Consider the following 26009-nt stretch of genomic DNA (forward strand, 5'->3'; position numbering starts at 1 on the left):
CTAGCAGTTCAAAAGCACATCAAAGTGCAAGTAGATAAATAGGTACCGCTCCGGCGGGAAGGTGAACAGAGTTTCCGTTCGCTGCTCTGGTTTGCCAGAAGCGGCTTAGTCATGCTGGCCACATGACCCGGAAAAACTGTCTGCGGACAAATGCTGGCTCTTTGGCCAGTAAAGCAAGATGAACACCGCAACCCCAGCCAAGCAGGCACTTAAAAACATAAGCAGAGCTCACTGGATCAGCCCAGTGCCCCATCTAGTCCAGCATCGTATTCTGACAGTGGTTGAGCAGTTGTCTGTTGTGGGAAACTTGCAAGCAGGATTCGAATTCAACTCTCTCCTCCTGTCAGGGCTGTCTTTAGCATATGTGCCAGTGGGGCACAAAGTTCCACCCAGCACCCCCAAATTAACTTTTATTGAGCTTTTTTGGGGAGGGGGGGAGCCAAAGTTGTTGGGTTTTTTTAAGAGGGGAAATCGCTCACCTGTAACAACAACACTGCGGGAAAAAACTGCTTTTGTTTCCTGACTCGTCGGGAATATTTGACCCTATGGAGTAACAGAATGATGGAGGCGAGGGGCGGGGACTTTTGCTCCATTGCTTTTCACTGCCACCGATCTAGAGGGACCGGTATACAGTAGGTATACATTTGGCGCCCCCCAGAATTTGGCGCCCAGGTGCCCTGCACCCCTTGCACCCCTGGGTAAAGACGGCCCTGCCTCCTGTGGTTATCAGCAACTGGGATTAATAATAATAATAATAATAATAATAATAATAATAATAATAATTTATTTATACCCCAGCCACTCTGGGCGGCTTCCAACAAAATATTAAAATATTGTAATACATCAAACATTAAAAGCTTCCCTAAACAGGGCTGCCTTCAGATGTCTTCTAAAAGTCTGGTAGTTGTTGTTCTCTTTGACATCTGCTGGGAGGGCGTTCCACAGGGAGGGCACCACTACCGAGAAGGCCCTCTGCCTGGTTCCCTGTAACTTGGCCTCTCGCAGTGAGGGAATCTCCAGAAGGCCCTCGGTGCTGGACCTCAGTGTCCGGGCTGAACGATGGGGGTGGAGACGCTCCTTCAGGTCTACTGGACCAAGGCTGTTTAGGGCTATAAAGGTCAGCACCAACACTTTGAATTGTGCTCAGAAACGTACTGGGAGCCAGTGCAGGTCTTTCAATGTAGGCGGCCGCTCCCAGTCACCAGTCCAGCTGCCGCATTCTGGATTAGTTGTAGTTTCCGGGTCACCTTCAAAGGGAGCCCCACATAGAGCGCATGGCAGTAGTCCAAGCGGGAGATAATCAGCGCATGCACCACTCTGGCGAGGTAGAAGCATCATTGCCTTCATTTGTGGAGGGCAAAGCATAGCTGCCCTGGCGAGGAGCCATCGATAGCCCTCTCCTCCATGGATCTGTGCAACTCTCTTAAAACCAGCTCAGCTGGCAGCCATCCCTCTCCCCACAACCCCTTCTTCTTCTTCTTCTTCTTCTTCTTCTTCTTCTTCTTCTTCTTCTTCTTCTTCTTCTTCTTCTCTTTGCAGACTGGCTGGTTCAAAATAGCATTTGATGCAGCGCATGGGGGCTGAATCGCATGGTTGGAATGCCAAAAGAGGGAGCCAGCGCCACAAGGCGAAAAATGCATGAATTCGCCATTGAGGGAGGGGAGGGGAGGCAGATGAATCTTCTCAGCTAACAGAGTTTTCTTCTTCTGTGTTAAACCCGGCAGGCCCGGGCATGTTGTGTTTCCAAGGCTAAACACAGCAGCCTTTGAGAGGCAGGTCTGTGGCTTCACGGCTGGGGTGGAGACGGGCTGGGGGATAAATGGAAGGGATTCTTCTTGCAAAAGTCAACTTGGCACAGCCCGCAAGTCGCTTAGCTTTTGCTAAATGTGTGTCCAAGGAACGATATCACAGGGCTGCCTGTGCCGGAGGAGTTCCGCGTCAATTCCACCTATCAATATCACAATATTACAACATCACGGAATATGAAGTGTCAACATAGGAAGGGGCGTCACGTGGAAGATGGAGCAAGCTTGTTTTCTGCAGGTCTGGAAGAGAAGACTGGATTCAAATGACAAGGAAGGAGATTCCAGCTCAACGTTAGGAGGGGGGCTGTTCATGGGTTGTTGTTTTTATTTTTATTATGCATTTTGTGGTTTTACATCTTTGATTTTATTCTGTGAACTGCCCTGAGACCCTCAGGAATCGGGAGGTATATAAATTCAATAAATAATAAATAAATAAGAGTGGCTGGGGCAACCCAGTCATACGTAAATAATAAATTATTGGTATTGTTATCCTTGGAGGTAAGAGCTGTTCAACCGTGGAATGGACCCCCTCAAGTGATTGTAGACTCTCCCTCCTTGGAGGTTTTAAAGCAGAGGTTGGGTGGCCATCTGTCATGGATGCTTTAGCTGAGATGCCTGGATTGCAAGGGGGTTGGACTAGATGACCCTCAGGGGTCCCTTCCAACCAGAGACATACCTAGACTCTACGTGGGGCTACCTTTGAAGGTGACCCGGAAACTACAACTTATCCAGAATGCGGCAGCCAGACTGGTGACTGGGAGCGGCCGCCGGGACCACATAACACCGGTCTTGAACTGCTAGGTTGGCAGGAGCAGGGACCGAGCAACGGGAGCTCATCCCATCGCAGGGATTCGAACCGCCAACCTTCTGATCGGCAAGCCCTAGGCTCTGTGGTTTGACCCACAGTGCCACCCACATCAGGTGTATCTATGTGTAAATAAACCATATATCCTAAAGACTGTGGTATCCTAAAGACTGTGGTATCCTAAAGACACCACAGTCTCCACTTACTTTCCTACCAAGGAAGGTAAAAAAGTTAAAGGACCCCTGGATGGTTATGTCCACTCAAAGGCAACTATGGGGTTGCAGCACTCATCTCGCTTTCAGGCCGAGGGAGCTGGCGTTTGTCCACAGACAGCTTTCTGGGGCATGTGGCCAGCAGGACTAAACTGCTTCTGGCGCAACGGAACACCGTGACAGACGCCAGAATGCATGGAAACACTGTTTACCTTCCCGCCACAGTGGTGCCTATTTATCTACTTGCACTGGTGTGCTTTCAAATTGCTAGGTAGGCGGGAGCTGGGACAGAGCAAAGGGAGCTCACTCTTTTGCGTGGATTCAAACCGCCAACCTTCTAATCGGCAAGCCCAAGAGGCTCAGTGGTTTAGACCACAGTGCCACCCACGTCCCTTCCAAGGAAACCAAACCCTGAATACATTCCCAGAACCCCTGGATTCTCTCGCCGCTCAGTGATTGGGGTGGCGAGGAACACCATCAACAGTACAAACAGCATGTTTTTATTTTTTCACATAATGTTTATTCGTTTTCAGGAAGAATGTTCTACGCAGTGTTATCAAACAGGATCTGGTGGCAATATACGCAGTCCACATACAATTATAGATCGCTGTCGAACAAAAGCGGGCATGAAATAAAACCAAAGTAAATAAACCTCAGGTATGTGAATGCCTGGTAGGTGGAGGCTGGAACTATTCATAGCATAGTGTGATGGGATGATGAGCTGCTTGTGCGTAAAATCCTGATCCCTCAGAGTTTGGCTAAGTTCCCAAACCTCTGTCTGTGATGGAGCTCCTTAAGCGTGGCTCCATCAATCGCTCGTTGAATCGGACAGTGGGCGTTTACGGAACTTCTTCCAGCATAAAAGCTCCTTAACGGAAACACGTCTTCTGGACTCTCGGCGTGACAGTTTCCGCCGAGGAGTGGGTGTTCCTACGGGAGGTCCTGAAACCCCCCCACTGTTCTCGCTTGAAGTATCTCTGAGCTCTCCCTCCGACTCACTTTCCCTTGGAACTCCACTTCTCCCCCTGCTGGTCCCCTCCTCCGCTGAGTGGTCTCTCTCACCCTCCATGAGCCCTTTCACCTCCTTCGTCTCAGATGACAGTTCCCTGACATCCACCTCCCCTCCAGGGCCCCCTTCACCCCCTTCCCTCCCCTCCTCTGCGGGAGGCGAGGGAGCAAAACCCCTGAAGGAACCTCCCTCATCTTCCGAAGTTTCGAACACTTCCCTCCACCTTTTGCTGTTCCCGGTTTCCAAGTACTCCTCCTCCTCGGAGTCGGTACCTCCTTCCAACTCCGATTCCCTGAATCCCTCCAGTTCCTCCTCATCGTCGGTGGTGCCAAAGTACTCCCTTCGGAACCTCGCTACTGGCTGAGGTTTCCTGGGGAACCTTTGGTGGAACGTTTCGATCAAGACCTCGTCATGGACCTCCTCTGCCTTCACCCAGGTGTTTTCTGACTCTGGTTCCCCTTCCCACGCGACCAAATACTCCACCTGATTCCCCTTCCACCTGGAGTCGATGATTTCCGCCACATAGTTGCGGCTTTCCCTTTCTTCTATGGCTGGCCCCCGTGTGGATACCCCTTCACCTTCCCCCCGGTATGGTGACAGTAATGACCTGTGGAATACTGGGTGCAGTTTCATGTGGTTCGGTAACCGGAGTCTGAAAGCCACTGGGTTGATCTGTTGGATGACCTCAAATGGTCCCAATCTTTTGGGTCTCAATTTCTTGCAACCCCCCTTGTACGGCAACCCTTGGGTTGATAGCCAGACCCGACTCCCCACCCTAATTGTTTCACCTTCCCTTCTGCTCTTGTCTGCCTGCCTCTTATATTCTTCTTTGGCCCTTTCTAAGTTGTGTTGGAGTTGACGATGGATCGCTTCCATTTCTTCTACAAAAAGTTCAGCGGCCGGAACACTCCATCTCTCTCCTCCTTCCCCTGGAAACGCCCTGGGGTGGCACCCATAATTAGCCAAAAATGGGCTCATCCCGGTGGACACATTCTCTGCATTATTGTAAGCAAATTCCGCTAGTGCCAACTTTTCGACCCAATCGTTTTCTCTGTCATTGACATAGCACCTCAGGTATTGTTGAAGGATACCGTTTGCCCTCTCCGCCTGCCCATTGGTCTCAGGGTGCCTGGCAGTCGAAAAGTTGACCTCTACGTGCAACAAGCTCATAAGCTTCCTCCAGAATCTGGACGTGAACTGTTTCCCTCTGTCGGACACCAGCCTCAAGGGGGCGCCATGCAGCCTAAAAATATGTTCTACAAACAATTTCGCTGTCTCTTCCGCCGTGACTGCATGTGAGCAAGCTACAAAGTGACCCATCTTAGTTAACTGGTCTACTACGACTAGTATGGCGGTTTTCCCCTGGGATTTGGGCAGATCAGTCATAAAATCTATCGACACCGCCTCCCACGGTCGTTCTGGTGTGGGTAACGGTTCTAATAAACCCGCTGGTGCCCGCCTTTCTCCTTTGGCTCTCTGGCATTGGTCACACCTTCTCACATACTCCCGTACATCCTCCCTCACCTTGGGCCACCAAAACTCCCTGGTCACCAACCACATGGTCTTGTGTTGCCCAAAATGCCCCGCTGTGGGATTGTCGTGCAACTGTTTGAGTACTCTCCCCCTCAATTCCCCTTCGGGTATATATAGTGCCCCTTTGTAATACAATGCCCCGTTTCTTTCTTCAAAACCTCCGGGGTCTTCTCCCTCTCTCCTTAAACCTCTGAGCTTATCCTGGGCGTACTCATCATTTACCGTCCCCTCTACCAGTTCTCTTTGCCCCACCCAGGCCGCACCACACACCCAGTGGTCCTCTGGGATAATATGTCTCTCTTCTGGCGCTCCCTCCCCCTCCAAATATTCAGGTTTGCGAGAGAGAGCGTCCGCTCTGATGTTTTCTGGACCTGGCACGTAGCAGATTTCAAAATGGAATTTGGAGAACTCCTGGGCCCATCTCACTTGTCGTTGGTTGAGCACTCGTGCTGTTCTCCAATACTCCAAATTCTTGTGGTCCGTACACACTTGCACCTTATGCTGTGCGCCAATTAGTAAGTGTCTCCATCTCCGGAACGCTTCGTGAATGGCGAGTAGTTCTCGGTCATATACCGTGTAGTTCCTCTCGGATTTGTTCAGCTTACGCGAAAAGAAGGCACACGGTCTCCATTCCGACTTATTGCTCCCTGGCTGAAGCAGCACTGCCCCCACCGCCCGGTCTGAGGCATCAGTTTCCACTCTCATGGGTTTTTGTAAATCCACATGCAGGAGCTGTTCTTCCGAAGCGAATGCCTTTTTCAATTCCTCAAAAGCGTGCTCCGCCTCTGCCGTCCAAACGAATTTCTTCTTGCTGCTTAGACAGTCCGTGATGGGAGCCGTTAAGTGGGCAAAGTTCTTGATGAATTTACGGTAAAAGTTCCCAAACCCTAAGAACCTTTGCACATCTTTTTTGGTTTTCGGTGTCTTCCATTCCAGCACCGCCTGGACCTTGCCTGGATCCATGGCTAATCCCTTGTCTGATAAGCGGTACCCCAGGAATTCCACCTCCTTGGTGTGGAACTGACACTTCTCCAATTTCACCCACAACTGGTTTGCTTGCAGCTGGCTCAGCACTTCCCTGACATCCTTCACATGCTGCTCCTCATTCTCCGAATATATCAGCACGTCATCGAGGAATGCCACGCAATTCTTGTAGAGCAAAGGTCCCAGTACATGGTTCATGAGCGATTGAAAACAGGCGGAGCCTGATTGCAATCCGAATGGCATAACGAGATATTCGAAAGCCCCTAGGGGGGTGAACATCGTTGTCTTCCATTCATCCCCCTTCTTTATTCGTATCAGGTTGTACGCTCCTCTCAAGTCCAGTTTCGTGAATATCTTTCCCTTCCTCACCCTGGTCAAAATGTCATCAATCCTGGGCATGGGGAAAGTCACTGGTTCTGACACGGCATTCAGGGCCCGGTAGTCCACGACCAATCTCGGTTTATCCGTGTTTTTTTTGTCCACAAAAAACACTGGACTGCCCCCCACCGCTCTGGACTCTCTGATGAAACCTCTCTTCAGGTTTTTGTCAATAAACTCCCTCAACTCCTGCATTTCCCTGTCTGACATGGCGTACAGCTTGCCCACGGGTAGCTGGGCCCCAGGGACCAGGTTAATCTGGCAGTCAAAGTCTCTATGCGGTGGTAGTTTATCTGCTTCCCTTTCGCTGAAGACCTTGCTCAGGTCAGCGTATTGTTTGGGCACCTTCCCTTTGTTCGCCACTTCCGTCCCTGCTATGGAGGCTTTTGCCCCTTCTGGCACCTTTCCCTCTTTGCAGTGTTCCAGGCAATGTCCTGACCCAAAGGACACCACTCTCTGATGCCAGCCCACTAGCGGGTCATGCAACGCTAGCCAGCTCATTCCCAAAATGACTGGCGCCCCTCCCAGGGTGGCTACATTGAACGCTATCCTTTCGGTGTGCCTTGCCACCCTCATAACCATTGGGACGGTCTGTAGGCTAACTTCTCCCCCCAACAGCTCCCTCCCATCGATCGTGGTGACCTGCAGGGGGTTGCTTAAAGGGAGTGTCTGTATCTGGTGTTCCGCTGCAAACTCCTTGCTCATAAAATTACAGGAGCTGCCTGAGTCTAACAGCGCCTTGGTCTTTAGTGGGTATCCGTTTGCCAGCTCTAGCAACACCTCTATTACTAGGGCTGGTCTTGGAGGTTCCGGAGTGGGCACTTTTACTGCTCCTTGGCCTGTCTGCAGTGCCCTGACAGAGGCAGACAGGCGTTGGCTTTTACTGGCTCCTGGACTTCCTCCTCCTTTCCCCCAACAGCCCCCGCCATCCCTTGCCATTCCTTTCTTTGCGGGCAGACTCTGGCAAAGTGACCTGGCTGCTGGCAGAGGTAACATTTCTTGGCGCTCTTTCCCTCCTTCTTCCTCCCTTCACTGGGATTTGAAACTGCGCGCGCGCGCGCTGTTCCAACTTCCATCGGCTCTCCGGGCGGGAAACTTGGCTCTGGAATCTCTGGAATGCGGAAATCCCTCCAACGCTCTCCTTTCCCCTCCCGCTTCTCCAAGGCTCTTGCCTCCTGGCGCGCTCCAATGGTCAGCGCTGATTTGGTCAGCTGGTCCATAGACTCCGCCCTGGGCGCCCGGGAAAGTTCGTCTTTCACCGCCGAAGAAAGCCCCTCTTCAAATAGCATTTGAATGGGTTCCGCCGATAGGTCCCACCCCAATCTATGTATCAACATTGTAAACTCAGTCCAGTACTCACGAACCGATCGGCTCCCCTGTTTGCAAGCCATCAATTGTCTGCGTACCAGTCCCTGTTCAATCTCGCTGGAAAACATCAAATCCATGGCGCGAAAAAACTTCCTCGCGTCCTTCAGCATGTCACTATTCCCTGCCATCAGGGGCCTGACCCAGTCTCTCGCCCCTCCTTCGAGATGGCCAATCACAAACGCCACTCGCGATGCCTCATCGGGAAAGTCATTAAACTGCAGTTCAAGAGCATACTGCATCTCTGTCCTAAAGGCTTGGTAGTTCCTGGGGTCCCCCCCAAACTTCTGCACCATTCCTGGCATCTTTCTTGCTAGTGTAGCGCCTTTTGCCTTTTCTGCATCCTGCGCCCTCCTTTCTTCTAGCCTCGCCGTTTGCATTGCTAGCTGGAGTTCCAACATTCTGTACCTTTCTTCCAGAGTTGGACCTTCTCCAGCTCCTCCTGCTCCTCCGGCTCCGGCTGGGTCACTCATGATGCCTCTCTGCACAAGCTGCTTTCAGGGACTGTCCGATTGCTGTGATGGGATGATGAGCTGCTTGTGCGTAAAATCCTGATCCCTCAGAGTTTGGCTAAGTTCCCAAACCTCTGTCTGTGATGGAGCTCCTTAAGCGTGGCTCCATCAATCGCTCGTTGAATCGGACAGTGGGCGTTTACGGAACTTCTTCCAGCATAAAAGCTCCTTAACGGAAACACGTCTTCTGGACTCTCGGCGTGACAGTTTCCGCCGAGGAGTGGGTGTTCCTACGGGAGGTCCTGAAACCCCCCCACTGTTCTCGCTTGAAGTATCTCTGAGCTCTCCCTCCGACTCACTTTCCCTTGGAACTCCACTTCTCCCCCTGCTGGTCCCCTCCTCCGCTGAGTGGTCTCTCTCACCCTCCATGAGCCCTTTCACCTCCTTCGTCTCAGATGACAGTTCCCTGACACATAGGCATAACGGTTAAACAAGACGTGGTACCAAAACACAAGCACTATTGTGCCAAGGGAAAGTAAATAAAGCATTCAAATGCCCCAAGTCCTTGCATCAGCCATTTTCGTTTGTAGGCTGAGGGAAGCTGTTTCTTCTTGCCTGCAAATGAAATAAATTCAGACCAAACAGGTCCCAAATCACCCTTTCTTCTTTGGCCCCTCATAAGGACTCTTAGCTTATTAGTTAGGTGGGTTCTTTCCCCCCAGCAAGGCAACATCCCACACTTTAGTTTACCCAGAATATGGTGTTTGACCCCATCAAAACTCTGCTAAAACCGGACCCTGAAACTGAACCCTCCTGCTGAAATCTGAGTGCGTGGAATGGGAGGGGGGTGCCCAGCGCTTAATCTTGGCTGGATCCTGCACACTCAGTCTGCGTTCCAGCAAACACCCTCCCACGCTGAGCTAAATATTTCACAAATTAGCACGTGCCACCATTAACTCATTTTATCCTTCACATTATTATTTCCCCCCTGCCCTTAAAGCTATTTAATAATCCCAAAGAACAGACCCTATCTTACGACTCCCAATTTTTAATATGACTGTTGCCTAAGGGGTGTCAGGCTGATACCCCAGTATCAAGCTGGCGAAACCCCAAGGAAAATAATTTCCTGTCGACACTTTCTTGCTCATTAAAAAGGACATCTGAGCCGTCGAAAGGAAAACAGCACCCAGGATTTGAAGAGGGGAAGAGGATATCAACTTTGGGCGAAGGGAATAATAAAACCTTAAAATAAAAACTTGGCGTCTGTTTGCTGGTAGAGCGAGCAATGGTCACTGCAGGCTGGTTGGAGAGCCACAGAGACACATCGCAAGAAAGAGGAAATGCATCAGGAGGAGAGATTTGCATAACATTTGCAGGTTTATGCAAATTGCTAATTCGTAAGTATAGTCATACCTCGGGTTACAGACGCTTCGGGTTGCACGATTTCAGGATGCTCACCATGGACGCGCTGCGCCTCCCCACTGTCCCCAAAGCTTGCGGGGCTGGCGGCGGGGAGAAGCACGCGTCTCCCCGCCGTCAGCCTCCAAACCACATCGGGAGACAGCGGGATGGCAGCGTTCCGCCTCCCCGCTGTCCCCCGACCTTGTGGGGCTGGCGCTGCGGCTCTCCTGAAGCCTGGAGAGCGAGAGGGGTCGGTGCACACCAACCCCTCTCGCTCTCCAGGCTTCAGCGAAAGCCTGCATTCGCCCCATAGGACGCACACACATTTCCACTTCATTTTTGGAGGGGAAAAAGTGCGTCCTATAGGGCGAAAAATACGGTACTTCTGGGTTTTGCTGCTTGCGCATGTGCAGAAGTGCTAAATCAAGCTTTGTGCATGCATAGAAGCGCCGAATCACAACCCACGAGTGCGCAGATGTGGCACTGCGGGTTGAAGACGCTGTGGGTTGCAAACGTGCTTCCTGCACAGATCACGTTTGCAACCTGAGCGTCCACTGTATTGCTGCAACTTAGGAACAATTGGAGACACAGTGCACTGTGCCTGCTCAGGTGCTGTCCAGGTGCTCAGCTGAGGATGGATGAGAAGGTCTCTGCTCACCCTTTCTCTGCTTCTTTTTCTTAGAATAATAATAACAATAATTTATTGAATTGTGCTCGGAAACGTCCTGGGACCCTATGTAGGTCTTTCAAGACCGGTGTTATGTGGTCTTGGCGGCAGCTCCCAGTCACGTGTCTAGCTGCTGCATTCTGGATTAGTTGCAGTTTCTGGGTCATCTTCAAAGATAGCCCCACGTAGAGCGCATGGCAGTAGTCCAAGTGGGAGATAACTAGAGCATGCACCACTCTGGCAAGTCAGTCTGTGGGCAGGGAGGGTCTTATCCTGCGTACCAGATGGAGCTTGTAGACAGCTGCCCTGGACACAGAATTGACCTCCATGGACAGCTGTGAATCCAAAATGACTCCCAGGCTGCGCCCCTGGTCCTTTAGGGGCACAGTTACTGCCAGATAGCTCTTCAAACAAAAGGTCGTTCCAAACAGATAAGGACAGGGCACTCTGGGGTGCAGGTAGGACAGACGGTTTTTGATCAGCGGGACTGAGACTTCTACAGGTGCCACATAATCCCCCTTCCACATTTGTAAGAACCCAATCAGTTATACTGTGGCACTTTGGAACTCCCCGCCTCTTGATATCAAGCAGGTACCTTCGCTGCACCCTTTTCCCAGCCTGCTGAAAACATCCTTACTTAGACAAACCTGTCCAGATGTGTAGAAAGTGGAGGTATCTTTCATCTAGCCTTTCTCAAACCTGGTTCCCCAGATGTGGTTGGACTACAATTCCCATCATCCCTAGCTAGCAGGAGCAGTGGCCAGGGATGATGGCAATTGTAGTCCAACCACATCTGGGGACCCCAGCTGGAGAAAGGCTGTTTTAATCTGTTTTAGTATTTTAACTTTTAAAGTATTGTGGTCTTTTTTCCCTTTATTGTTCCTTCTTTTTTGTAAACCGCTCTGATGGGTTGTTATTGTTATTGTTATTGTTGTTGTTGTTGTTGTTTACAGCCAAGAGGTGTGCAAATTTTATGAAATAAGTGCAACCCCCTAGGCCATGGGTAGGCAAACTAAGGCCCGGGGGCCGGATCCGGCCCAATTGCCTTCTCAATCCGGCCCGCGGACGGTCTGGGAATCAGCGTGTTTTTACATGAGTAGAATGTGCCCTTTTATTTAAAATGCATCTCTGGGTTATTTGTGGGGCATAGGAATTTGTTCATTCCCCCCCAAAAAATAAAATATAGTCCGCCCCCCCACAAGGTCTGAGGGACAGTGGACCGGCCCCCTGCTGAAAAAGTTTGCTGACCCCTGCCCTAGGGACTCCCTGCAAGCAGAAACTTCACCTGCTGCAAAATTTAGCTGCCAGAATTCTGGGCAGCTTTAAAAGAGGATAAGGCAAATTCATGGAGCAGAGGGTTGTCACTGGCTACCGGCCACAGTTGGCGGCAACAATGGTTCTGAATACCAGTTGCTGGAAACCACAGGAAAGAGGGCTCTCGCACCCAGAACCTGCTTGTGGGTTTCCCATGGGGGCACCTGGTTGACCACTGTGAGAACAGGATGCTGGACAAGATGGGCCACTGGCCTGGTCCATAGCTGTCAACGTTTCCCTTTTTTAAATGGAAATTCCCTTATTCCAAATAGGATTCCTCGCAAGAAAAGGGAAAAGTTGAGAGCTATGGCCTGGTCCAAAAGGCTCTTCTTATGTTGAGAGAGAGAGAGAGAGAGAGAGAGAGAGAGAGAGAGGAGAGAAAATCTTGGCATCCTCCATCTCTCAGCATCATAGAGTTCAGATCAATAACTGATCTTTCCCTCACAGCCTGACATCTTTCATCTTGTCTAGCAGTGGAGTTAATCTCCTGCTATCAGATCGATGTCAAAAAAACCAGCATTAAGGCTTCAGGGCCCAATCAAAACTCATCTTCATCATCTTCGCCATCTCTTGTCCTTCGGAGGCAGGAGCGGCCGCATCGCTCCTTGCAGGCAGGTGAGTGTTATCTGTGCCCTGCAGGTGGCCGGGAGGAAGGTGGAAACAGGTGAAAGGATGGCGGCTGTCAACTAACCCAGGGAAGAGATGGGTGATGAACCGTCTTGCCTCTTAACCAAATGAATTAATCGGCAGAATGCCCGTGTTTTGCACCTTGCCAAAAAACCTCGGGGCAGGTCTTCCTTTCCGGCATTGAGGAAAGGGTGGTGCAATTTGCAGTTTAATAAAAGTCAAGTTGCTAGTCCTTCGCACAAGGGTGGGGAAGCTTTCTTGGCCTGAGGTTGGCAAGCCCTTTTGGACTACCTTGCAGGGGTGGTGTGTCGGTGGTGGGCGGGGCTAGAGGCAAAAGGTCCCTAGAGGAAAAGGTTACCTGGAAAGAGCAGGTGATGTTCAAGGCTGCAAAAGTCCGAGGTTGCTGAACACACTGGCATGCATATCCTCCATCTGGGTATTGTTACAGATCAAAGGACATTTTGCAGCTAGCTAAAAGCACCTGAGATGAGGCCCGGGGAGTGCTGAGGAGAGATGATTATTATCAATAATAATAATAATAATTCATAAAAATTGTATACCATCCTATGTCTGCAAGTCTCAAGGCAGTTCCCAGCATAAAAGCACAATATAAAAGCACAAAATACATAATGAAAAAGAACAATAATTCTCCTCTCCACCATCCCCAACACATTTTAAAAGGGCGTTGGATGTCAATCAGCCCCTCAAAGGCTGTGGGCCCAACTTGGCCTGCCAGGGATTTGAAATTTTCCTGCAAGGTTGGGATCTGGCCCATGGATCAGAAAGTTCCCCTGCCCCAACATACAGGGGCTTATCTGCAGATACATGTGGTGCACACTGCAGAATTCATTTTTCCTTGGTGCAGGATTTTGGTGGGCTTATAGGTGAGCTGGTTTTGTTTTGATTTTATGCATTTGATATTTTATGTGAACCACCCTGAGACCTTCGTGTATAGGGCGGTACAGAAATTAAATTAAATTAATTAATTAACCATTGGTTGAAGAGGAAAGTTTATGCCTGGTGCCTAAAGGTGTGCAATGAAGGCGCCAGGCGAATCTGAATGGGGGGGCACCCCCACAAACGGGGTCCGTTCTCATGTTCCAGGGGCTAGAGAGAATTTTTTATTATTCTTACAATAATATTCTTACAATAATAATAACAATAATTTATTATTTGTACCCCGCCCACCTGGCTGGCTTTCCACTCTGGGCAGCTTCTAACAAAGATTAAAAATACATTAAAATGTCAAACATTAAAAACTTCCCTAAACAAGGCTGCCTTCAGATGTCTTCTAAATGTCAGGTAGTTGTTTTTCTCTTTGACATCTGACAAGAAGGTGTTCCACAGGGCGGGTGCCACTACCGAGAAGGCCCTCTGCCTGGTTCCCTGTAACTTGACTTCTTGCAGGGAGGGAACTGCCAGAAGGCCCTCAGAGCTGGACCTCAGTGTCCGGGCAGAACGATGGGGGTGGAGACGATCCTTCAGGTATATTGGGCTGAGGCCATTTAGGGTTTCAAGGTCAGCACCAACACTTTGAATGGTGCTCGTAATTGTGCTTGTAAATGTACTGGGAGCCAATGTAGGCCTTTCAGGACCGGGGTTATATGGTCTCGGCGGCCACTCCCAGTCACCCGTCTAGCTGCCACATTCTGGATTAGTTGTAGCTTCCGACTCACCTTCAAAGGTAGCCCCACGTAGAGCGCATGACAGTAGTCCAAGCGGGAGATAACCAGAGCATGCACCACTCTGGTGAGACAGTCTGTGGGCAGGGAGGGTCTCATCCTACGTACCAGATGGAGCTGGTAAACAGCTGCCCTGGACACAGAATTGACCTGTGCCTCCATGGACAGCTGTGAGTCCAAAATGGACTTCCGGGTCAGCGCCAACGACGAATGGCGGAGTTCCTGCGATCGGAGGAACGGGCTCTGTGGAAATTGGGTCTTCCCGCCGCAGCGAAGGCGGGGGCCCGCTAGAAATCCCAGGCGGAGAAGCCTGGGAATATGGGGTTCGGCAGAGCACCAAGAGCGCCTCCCCTACTCACGAGGAAACCCCTTTTTGGGGCTCCGGAGTGAAGTGGGGTGAGCAGTGCGGTGCTGCGAACCGATTGCTATTTCCGTGGAGGGAAGCCGCGCAGCCGTCGCCGGAGAGCACTGACTTTTTCCTGATGACATTTGGACTTTAAATCAAGTACCCGTAAGTAAAAACGGAGAATTGGATTAAGAAATCTACAAAATTTATGAATTAGGCACGAAGCGGGAAGGTTTAAACAGGAAGTCCGCCTTCCGCTTTTTGTATATAGACTGAAGCAAAGACCTTACAACCTAATAGCCTGGAAAACTGCTTTAAAGTTGGAAATTTCCTGCGTCCACAACCAATAAAACCCCCTTGGAAGCAGGAGAAAAGGGGGGGGATTTGACTGTTTAATCCTGCAGGAGGAGAGTAAAGGAATTTAAGTTTCCATCGTCCCAAACCTGGGGACGGGGTGTCGGGACAGAAATTGTTTGAGACGTCCATTGATTGAAAGCGGAGTATTTTTTGACAGATAGTTAAAGAGAAACAAATTAACTTCAACGCTACTTTCTGCATTTTTGTATTTAAAGAAACAAAGTATTTGAAAATCGAAAGGATTTGAAATCGAAAGCAATCTCCTTTGTTGGATACATTTTAAAAATGGATACAAATAGAAATTGTGTCCCCTAGAGGGAGCCTGTCAGTTTGTTGTTGCAATTTACTGGAGACTTTACAGCTGCGAGATTTGGATCGTGGGACCAGCCGTTTGACCTTGACAGAAATGTGTTGGAAGAAAGATTTGGTGTCTGCCCTTGGCATGACAAATGTTTTGCTGGAGCAGCTGCATGAGAAAATGAATTTGATGCATGAAAAATTGGACTTGATGAGTGCTGTGGCCAGTGAATATGATTTAACAGAGAATAAGGATAAAGAAGTTATACAGCGATCAATTCAGGAATCTGATTTAACAAGGCAAGTCCAAGGGCAGATGAAGAAGGAAGAGGCAGTGATTACTCCTCAAACAACACAAATGGAGAGACCCAAAGTCCTGCAGGAACAAAAGCCACTGCGTTGGAAGATTGACCTTGGAGAGTGCTGGGAAGTGTTTGAAGTCAAGGAAGCTTTTAGCTCTAGTGGGACTATGAAACAGGTGAATAACTATCTTTTGGATAAATATTTTTTGGATTAGAAAGATGACGACGGGGAGTGGGACTGGGGGGAAGGGCCCAGTCTGACGAAGGAAAATGGAAATTATTACCGGATGGAACCCTCCGGAGACCCACTCCCCAAGAAACCAACAATAGACAAAGAAGTGCGTAAGCACAAACAAGAACAAGAAAATTTGCAGAAGGGGCCTAGAAGAGATTTAAGGGCCTCGGACATAAGAACACCAGATTGATGGACTGGATGTAATGGACAGAAAGGACTGACATAACCCGAAACCAGGAAGAAGGGACGTTGGATAAAAATTAGAGATATTAAGGGAAATTTTTTTTGTTAATTTTGGAATTAGTGTAATATTAATGAAATATCAGGGAATATGTTGGAAAGGAACTAAATTGGCTTTAGCAGAAATGAGTTAAGGAGATATGTATGAATATGACATAAACTTTGAAATTTTAAGATTTTTAAGATAAGATAAGGGTAAAGAGATTAAGGTAAAATGAATAACATATTATATTAAAAGATGGAAAGGTTACGTTGAACCAACAAATAAGATAGATTGTGAAGATTAATCATATAAATTAAAATTGAGAAACATGGGAAGAATTTGCTGGAATAACAAATTAAACTAGAATACAAAAGGGGGGGTGTGAGGAGGTTCAAGAAATAAGCAAATGAAAAGTTGTAATTTGAGATTTGTATTTTTCTTTTTTCTTTTTCGGTTTTTCTTTTTGCTTTACTTTTTGCTGTATTTTTCTGTTTTTCTTGTTTCTTTTTTTCGTGTTTATGTTGGATGAAAATTTGAATAAATATTATTTTTTTTAAAAAAACAAAATGACTCCCAGGCTGCGCACCTGGTCCTTCAGGGGCACAGTTACCCCATTCAGGACCGGGGAGTCCCCCACACCCACCCACCCCCTGTCCCCTAAAAAGAGTACTTCTGACTTGTCAGAATTCAACCTCAATCCATTAGCCGCCATCCATCCTCCAACCACCTCCAATGGATTTGAGGGCCACGTGCTCCAGCCCAGCCTTAGCAGAAGAAAAGGCCAAGTTATTAATTGATTGCATTTTGCACCTTTTCCTCCAAGGAGATCAAGCAGGGGCTCCTGGTTCTCCCCCTCCTCATTCCACCCCACAACAACCCTGCGAGGTCGGTTACGCTGAGAGGCAGTGACTGGTTTCCGAGGTCATAGAATCATAGAATTGTAGAGTTGGAGAGGACATCCAGTGCAGGAATCTCAGCTAAAGCATCCATGACAGTCGGCCATCCAGGCTCTGCTTAAAAAGTGAAAGAGAGTCCTCCACCTTCCTTCCATTCATTCATTCATTCATTCATTCATTCCATCCCTGCCCTTCCCTCCCTCCAAGAGACCCACACACAGCAAACAACAAGGACAGTTGAAACAATACGTAGCTGTTTCAAAAGCAATGCCAGCAGCATTAGGTAGGGCTATAGCAACCATAAAACACTAAAGCAGCAGAGGGTTGTTGTTGTTTAAATAATGCAGGAGCCATCAAAAATAATTTACGGGCTGCGGCAATTAAAACCACTTCAAAGGGGGAGCCACTCTTTACGATCCCAAAGTTGCCCTAAAGCCCTGAGCAGGTGAGATGGGCCTCCTCGCTTGGATTATTGCAGAGCCTCCCAAAAGAAAGAGATGTCCCTTGGCAGGGTCAGCCAAGGCTATTTATATGGCCAACGAGCCAGAGCAGCAAATGGTGCCCCCAAGGCATGGGGCACCATCAAAGCCCCCCAAGAGGACTCGGGGGCACCAGGTTGGGAAAGGCGGCCCTCAAGCACACTGATTCGTTTGCGAAAGCTGTTGATTCACCATCCCGTGAACCATCTTTGTCCACTAGAAGAGCACAAATGAAAAGCAAAGCAGATGTACCTGTATCTCCGGGGGAGGGGGCAGATAATACACACACAGACACAAACACACAGACAGATGGCCAGATTTAGGTTTGATGAGGCCCTAAGCTCCTGAAGGTAATGGGGCCCTTTCTATGTCCAGCTGTCCTTTGCCAATAACAAATTGTCGCTGGTTTTTGTGTTGAATATATGCTATACCTGAAGGAGCGTCTCCATCCCCATCGTTCTGCCGGGACACTGAGGTCCAGCTTCGAGGGCCTTCTGCTGGTTCCCTCCCTGTGAGAAGCCCTGTGGAACACCCTCCCACCAGATGTCAAAGAAAAAAATAACTACCAAACTTTTAGAAGACATCTGAAGGCTTTTAATGTTTAATAGGTTATTGTATTTTAGTCTTTTGTTGCAAGCCGTCCAGAGTGGGGCTGGGGAAACCCAGCCAGATGGGCAGGGTATAAATAATAAATTATTATTATTATTATTATTATTATTATTATTATTATTATTAGTCATTTATGGACCTCATAGGTATCTCAAGCCATTTGCGCATGTTGCCATGCAACCAGTCCATGCAGAATGTAGGCACCCTATATATAGAAAGGAGCAAACCAGTGATATTTTAGGGAGCAGGCTAGCAGGTGGGGCCCGTGACTTACATGATAGAAGCCTACACAACGCAAAACACTGTTGTTGTACGTAGGGTTTTTTTTATTTGTTTTCTATCTTATATTTTGGAAATGTACATCCAGTTGGTTTTTCCTTTAAATTTTTTTGGGGCCCCCAAGAGAGTGGGGCCCTAAGCTAGAGCTTGTTTAGCTTATACGTAAATCCGGCACTGCAGAGGATGTATGTATAGGAGTCGGAAAATAGAAACAGAGCCTGCAAAGTGAGTGGTGTGGGAGAACTCTGGACCACTTCCCCAATATCTCCCTGTACAACCATCCCTCTCCAGACTCCAGAGATCAGGGGAGGGAGGCAAATGCTATTCTGGGAGGGTGAATGAGAAAGAGATCCTCTTCCCCCACAGTCAGAAAGAGCGTCAGAGGAAGCTGGGCCTCCCCAGTCTGGTGTCTCTCCCCCCTCCCCCCTTTTTAAAGGATTTTTATTTGATTTTATGAATTCATTCACACACAAAATCACAAATAATAAACATTACCCAAAAAATTTCCAAATCTTTAGACTTCCCTCCTCCCCTCTGTGGGTTCTTTCGTTAACCTTTTCAGCTGCGTCTTATAAATCCTCCTAATTTTTCCAGTTCTCCAGCATATCCATAGTCTCTGTAACATTACAGGAGTTATTTAAAACCTGCCCAAGAGTTCAAGTGTTTACAGGGGTCAGTCAAATATATAATATAGATTTCTCCCATTCTTTGTTGAAGTTTTGACCCTCCTGGTATCTGATTTCCCCAGTCATTCTTGCCATCTCTGCAACCAGCCTGGTGTCTCCAGATGTTGCCAGACTCCAAATCCCATCAGCCCCAGCCAGCCCGGCCAATGGTCCAGGGTGATGGGAGCTGTAGTCAAAAGCATATTCACCAACAATAAGGCTGATGTTACATGTGAACCCCTTATAATATATTTGCTTGTCCCTACCCAGGGATGGAGGGCTAACACAGCCTTTCCCCTTGACACTTGGTTTCAGAAGGTCTTATTTACTGCAATTTCTTTTTAAAAAACTCACCCGTTCTTCACAAATTTCCAGGGGTAAAGCGAAACCTAGGGACTTGCAGCTACATGGTGGTCACTCGTGGCTTAGGACAAAAGACAGAGTCGTGGCTGGCAGGTTCCTGCAAAGTATGATTTTATCTGGAGTCAATAGTATTCTAGGAATTATTATTGACGTCTCCATCGTGCTTCCATGGGATCGAAATCTTTTATTTGCAAGGTTGCTTTTAGATCTCTGCAATAACCCTTCCTTTGCTCTGCGTCAGTTTCTTTCTTAAGCTGCGGGCCATTCGATGGCAAGCCGGCAAGCCGTGGTTCGTTTCTGTATCCCTCAAACATCTGTATGGTTCTGTGTAATAAAATAGTTTTTAAAAATTAAAGGGGGGAAATCTGAAAGGGACCAGGTTAAAGGAACCTCACTTACCTTGACAGGCAGCAATGGCACTGCAGGGTTTCAAGCAAGGCTCTCTCCTAGCCATGGGTAGGCAAACTAAGGCGCAGGGCTGGATCCGGCCCAATCGCCTTCTAAATCCGGCCTGCGGACGGTCCGGGAATCAGTGTGTTTTTACATGAGTAGAATGTGTCCTTTTATTTAAAATGCACCTCTGGGTTATTTGTGGGGCATAGGAATTCATTCATTTTTTTTTCTTTCCAAAATATAGTCCAGCCCCCCACAAGGTCTGAGGGACAGTGGACCGGCCCCCTGCTGAAAAAGTTTGCTGACCCCTGCTCCTAGCCCTACCTAGAGATTCTGAAAACTGAATCTGAGATGACCTCCATGTCCTGAAGATGCTCTGCCACTGAGCCATGGCACTTTGCACATGAACAGGAGCTCTAGGCAGCCGCTGCCATCCTTTTCAAGGAGGCTAAGGCAGAAGAACATGGGAGAGGCTGTAGCTATCTTAATCAGGCACTACGGTATACAGGACCGAGGCCGTTTAGGTCAGCACCTAACACTTTGAATTGTGCCTGGAAACATACTGGGAGCCAATGTAGGTCTTTCAGGACCGGTGTTATGTAGTCTTGGCGGCCGCTCCCAATCACCAGTCTAGCTGCAGTCTAGCATTCTGGATTAGTTGTCGTTTCCGGGTCACCTTCAAAGGTAGCCCCACGTAGAGCGCATGGCAGTAGTCCAAGCGGGAGATAACCAGAGCATGCACCACTCTGGAGAGACAGTGCGCGGACAGGGAGGGTCTCATCCTGCATACCAGATGGAGCTGGTAAACAGCCGGCCTGGACACAGAACTGACCTGCGCCTCCATGGGAAGTGACAGACTCCATATCTCCATCCAGGGCATTTTTTCAGCCACGCAGCTCCGGCCCCTCTCAGGTGGGCGCCATTGCCATTATAAGAGAGCAAGGGAGGCGTTCACGGTGAGTTCTGGCACCTTCCCCCCGCCCACCCCGCCCCCCTAGAAAAATAGCATTGTCTCCATCTCACCCCACCGTGGCAAGCAAGCTCAGTTCTCCCCTGGGTCCACCCCATGAAGGCAGTTGCTGCTCTGAGAGGGGGAGGCAGTAAAAAAAGAACAAGCCAGAATTAAAAGAAAACTGTTTGATTTACTGTTCTGGAGAAGAATTAGAGAATGCTGAAAGAAAAGCAGAGGAAAGTCTGGGGACCATAAATCTTGCTTCAGGAGCAGATAAAAAAAACATGCTTCTATTCCTGGATGAAGTCAAAGGAGGACGAGAGAGAGAGAGAGAGAGAGAGAGAGAGAGAGAGAGAGATCCTCTGTTATGTACTGAGTTGAATAGGATCCAAAATGCAGCAGTCTGATTGGTCCTAGAACAATAGGATCCAGATTGCAGCAGTCTGATTGGTTCACAGGAGCCACCCAATCCAGCTCCAGGTGGAAGTGAATCTGCAACCTGATTGGCCTACAGGAGAATCCCCGAATTAGCCAATCACGTGGGGCCCATTGTGTGAATAATGTATATACAGCAGACATTCTGGGGGAACTTCCATTCCTCATTACTATAAGCTGAATAAAGAGCATGAAATCCACACTCGACTCCGAGTATATTCCATCCTCTTTTAAAACCATCCAACTTTTAGACCATCCCTGCTTCCTGTGGGAGGGAGTTCCATAGTCTAACAATGCGCCGCATGAAGAGGTCCTTTCTTTTATGCAGCCAGTAGTCCGTTTACATCCGCCTTTCCCAACCTGGGGAGCCTCAAGAAGCTTTAGACTCCAGCTTCCACCAGCCAGACGCCCCTTTGGAAGACTCAGGACAGAGAAAAGAAAGTCCTTCTTTATGCAACGCAGAGTTAAACTGCGGAACTCCCTCCCACATGGAACGGTGATGGCCTTAAAAGAGGATCTGACATATTCATGGAGAAGGAGAGGGCTATGGATGAGGGCTACTGGACAGAATGTCCCAATGGACTTCTGTTCCTATAGTTTTGCATTAATAATAATAATAATAATAATAATAATAATAATAATAATAATAATAAAATTTTAATTTATACCCCGGGCTCAGGGCAGTTAACAACAAATTTAAAACACTTAATTATAAAAGCAGCATAAAATACAGTATAAAAACATGACTAACAATAAAATTCAAAAATCAATTTAGGGGAAATAAGCATTAGATAATCCCCAGGGCTAGCTGGCTGAATTATTAAATGTTATTAGCATTATTATTATTATTATTATTATTATTATTATTATTATTATTCTGTTAGTATTTCTATTATTATTTCTATTCTATGTTGTTAGCCGCTTCGAGCTTTCCTGTTAAGGAAATATAAATACATTTTCATATTAAATAAAAAGCCACCATTTTGTCAGCTCAACCACTAACATATTATTTCCCCTTTAATTGGAGGTCACGGCGAACCCCCTCGCCCGTCACTCCCTGGGTGGAAAATTGCCCCACCGCCGTTGGGCCACGCAAAGCTGCAAGCTGCCCCTGTCCTCATGTCAAAGGTTGACCGGATTTATGGTTTTTAATATTTGCACTATTGATTGTGAGGTTGTCTCAAGGGTTGTCGCAAACGAGCACAATTGCTGCTCTTTGGACGGAGGCGGCTGCTTTTGAAGACTCCTGTGCGTGAAAAATGGGTATTAACTGAGAGGAAGAGATTTAAAAGCATTCATAAACCTGGATGGGTTTGTTTGTGCGGTTTCCACCCCAACTTTTCCCTCCTGTAATCTTTTCCCCCTTATCCCCCTCCTCCCTTCCTCTCTCTCTCTCTGGCACATGAAGTTCTTAATAATAATAATAATAATAATAATAATAATAATAATAATAATATATTTATATCCCATCCATCTGGCTGGGTTTCCCCAGCCACTCTGGGCGGCTTCTAACAGAACACTAAAATACAATGACCTATTAAACATTAAAAGCTTCCCTAAACAGGGCTGCCCTCAGATGTTTTCTAAAAGTTTAGTAGCTATTTTTCTCTTTGACATCTGGTGGAAGGGCATTCCACAGGGCGGGCGCCACTACCAAGAAGGCCCTCTGCCTGGTTCCCTGTAACATCACTTCTCCCAGTGAAGGAACCGCCAGAAGGCCCTCGGAGCTGGACCTCAGTGTCTGGGCAGAACGATGGGGGTGGAGACGCTCCTTCAGGTATACTGGACCGAGGCCATTTAGGGCTTTCAAGGTCAGCACCAACACTTTGAATTGTGCTCGGAAACGTACTGGGAGCCAACGTAGGTCTTTAAGGACTGGTGTTATGTGGTCTCAGCAGCCGCCCCCAGTCACCAGTCTAGCTGCCACATTCTGTATGAGTTGTAGTTTCCAGGACACCTTCAACAGTAGCCCCACATACAGCGCATTGCAGTAGTCCATGAGGGAAATAACCAGAGCATGCACCACTCTGGTGAGACAGTCTGCGGACAGGGAGGGTCTCATCCTGCGTATCAGATGGAGCTGGTAGACAGCTGCCCTGGACACAGAATTAACCTGCGCCTCGATGGACAGCTGTGAATCCAAAATGACTCCCAGGCTGCGCACCTGGTCCTTCAAGGGCACGGTTACCCCATTCAGGACCAGGGAGTCCTCCACACCTGCCCACCCCCTGTACCCCCAAAACAGTATTTCTGTCTTGTCAGGATTCAACCTCAATCTGTTAGCCGCCATCCATCCTCCAACCGCTTCCAGACACTCACACAGGACCTTCACCGCCTTCACTGGTTCTGATTTGAAAGAGAGGTAGAGGAGGTGGAAGCTGCCCAGAGGTTCTGGGTGGTCCTAGGGGGCTGGGGTTCGGGGTGGCCTCGCAGGGAGGGCAGCATGCCCTGGGAGGCCCCGATTCCAGTGCCTCATTTCTGCTCACATCCATGCAACGCACACATACAAACCGCTCTCAGCGGCGGCTCCTCCCTCCATCATCGCAGTGCCTCTATTGACAACTGCAGAAGGAAAATTGATAGTCTGGTCAGCATGCATTGCAGTCAGTTGTAGGGGACGATGTCTCTCAGTGGGAGAGCACACTGAGAAAATGCAGGTGTTCCCAAGTTAAAAAACCCACATGCATCTCCAGTACAATACAGTCTGGTGGCCCTGCATGAGAGACTGTCCTTCTCTAAGGAAAGCAGCACTCTGAGCTGACCAGAGGGTCATGGATGCGATTCCTGCAGTGCAAAGGGTTGAGCTGGATGAGCTCTGGGGTTCCCTTCCTGTGGTTCTATGATTTTCCAACCCTGTCCAAGGCAGCTCTGCCTAGCAGCCAGCCCCAGGGGGAAGTGTGGCTCTCTGGCATCCACCTTTGCAGTCTGTTACGACTGGCTCAAGGCTCAGCAAAAGACTCAGCTTTGTGGGTTCAAGTCCCACGCTGGGCAAAATATTCCCACACCCTGGAGAGAAGGGCAGGATTCAAAGATACAACAGTGGAGAACCCATCTTTAAACCTTTAAAGCCCTATACAGCCTAGGACCCTCGTCCCTACGGGACCGCCTCTCCTGGTATGTCCCATGGAGGACCTTACGGTCTTCAAACAAAAGCATCTTGGAGGTCCTGGGCCACAGGGAGGTTAGGCTGGCCTCAACCAGAGCCAGGGCTTTTTCGGCCGTGGCCCCAATCTGGTGGAACGTTCTGTCCCAAGAGACCAGGGCCCTGCAGGACTTGACATCTTTCCGCAGGGCCTGCAAGACAGAGCTGTTCCACCAGGCCTTTGGCCAAGGCACAGTCTGACCCCCTCTTTTGGTAATCCGCACAGAACTCTAGCCCAATGGTTGCCATTAATTTGATTTTGAATTGATTTTAGAATGAATTGATTTGAGAATGTTGTTGTACTTTTATTGTTGTAAGCCGCTCTGAGCCTGGCTTCAGCTGGGGAGGGCGGGATATAAATAAAAATTTAATATTATCATCATCATCATCATCATCATCTCCACTTAGACAGGGTTGGGGGATGAGGCGGAAGACGTTCTCTCTGTGAGGTTGTGAGGACTGATAGCGCATGGCCATTTTCACTCTGCTGCAGGCCTGACACAAGAACACAAGAGATGCTTGCAGGATCAGGCCAACGGCCCTTCTTGTCCAGAATCCTGTTCTCACAGTGGCCGACCAGATGCCCCAGCGGGAGACCCACAAGCAGGATTCGAACACAAGAACGTTCTCCCCTCCTGTGGCTTCCAGCCACTGGCATTCTAGCTGCAGAGGCAGACCATAGAAATTGTGGTTGGTAGCAATTCATAGCCTCCTCCATACATCTGCCTGGCCCTCTTCTGAAGCCATCCAACTTGGTGGCCGTCACTGCCCGCTGTGGGAGGGAGTTCCACAGGTTAGCGGTGCACTGCATGAAGAACATCATCTGCGAACCAGCCTCAGGTGTGGCTCAAAGCCTGCTTTGCCATGGAGGTGCAGGTCAGTTCTGTGTCCAGGGCAGCTGTCTACCAGCTCCATCTGGTATGCAGAATGAGACCCTCCCTGCCCGCAGACTGTCTCGCCAGAGTGGTGCATGCTCTGGTTATGTCCCGCTTGGACTACTGCAATGCGCTCTATGTGGGGCTACCTTTGAAGGTGACTCGGAAGCTACAACTAATTCAGAATGCGGCAGCTAGACTGGGGACTGGGAGTGGCTGCTGAGACCATAGAACACCAGTCCTTTAAAGACCTACATTGGCTCCCAGTACGTTTCTGAGCACAATTCAAAGTGTTGGTGGTGACCTTGAAAGCCCTAAACGGCCTCAAAGGCCCAAAATACCTGAAGGAGCATCTCCACCCCCATCGTTCAGCTCAGACACTGAGGTCCAGCTCAGAGGGCCTTCTCATGGTTCCGTCCCTGCGAGATGTGAGGTTACAGGGAACCAGGCAGAGGGCCTTCTCGGTAGTGGCACCTGCCCTGTGGAACACCCTCCTATCCGATGTCAAAGAGAACAACTACTACCAGACTTTTAGAAGACATCTGAAGGCAGTCCTGTTTAGGGAAGCTTTTAATATTTTAATATTTTGTTGGAAGCCACCCAGAGTGGCTGGGGAAGCCCAGCCAAATGGGTGGGGTATAAATAATAAATTAGTAGTAGTAGTAGTAGTAGTAGTAGTAGTATTTGCATGCAGAAGGTAGCAGGTCCATTCCCTCAGGGGATCCCCAGGTAAAAGGAGGAGGGAAAAGAGGTGAGGAGTCTCTCTCTCTCTCTCTCTCCCTCTTCTTGGACCCTGGAGAGCTCCTGTTTGCTTCCAAGCAAGCCAGCATGTGAGAACCGGTCCCTTGCAAAGCAAAAATAAAGGAGCGAAATAAAGGCACTCTTGCCACAATCATCCACACACCATGGACAGCCATTTCAGGGAGG

General features: G+C 48.8%; 1 long non-coding RNA gene across 1 annotated transcript; it reads right to left on the minus strand.

Moving 5' to 3' along the window:
- Positions 1-767: 767 nt before the first annotated feature.
- Positions 768-19119, minus strand: LOC310749324. The gene is made up of 2 exons (XR_014541570.1): positions 18753-19119; positions 768-2045 (listed from the first exon to the last, which is right to left on the minus strand). It is a non-coding gene; the product is annotated as an uncharacterized lncRNA (long non-coding RNA).
- Positions 19120-26009: the final 6890 nt, after the last annotated feature.

The sequence above is a fragment of the Podarcis filfolensis genome (assembly GCF_964270895.1).
Source record: "Podarcis filfolensis genome assembly, chromosome: 14".
In the NCBI taxonomy this organism is placed as follows: Eukaryota; Metazoa; Chordata; class Lepidosauria; order Squamata; family Lacertidae; genus Podarcis; species Podarcis filfolensis.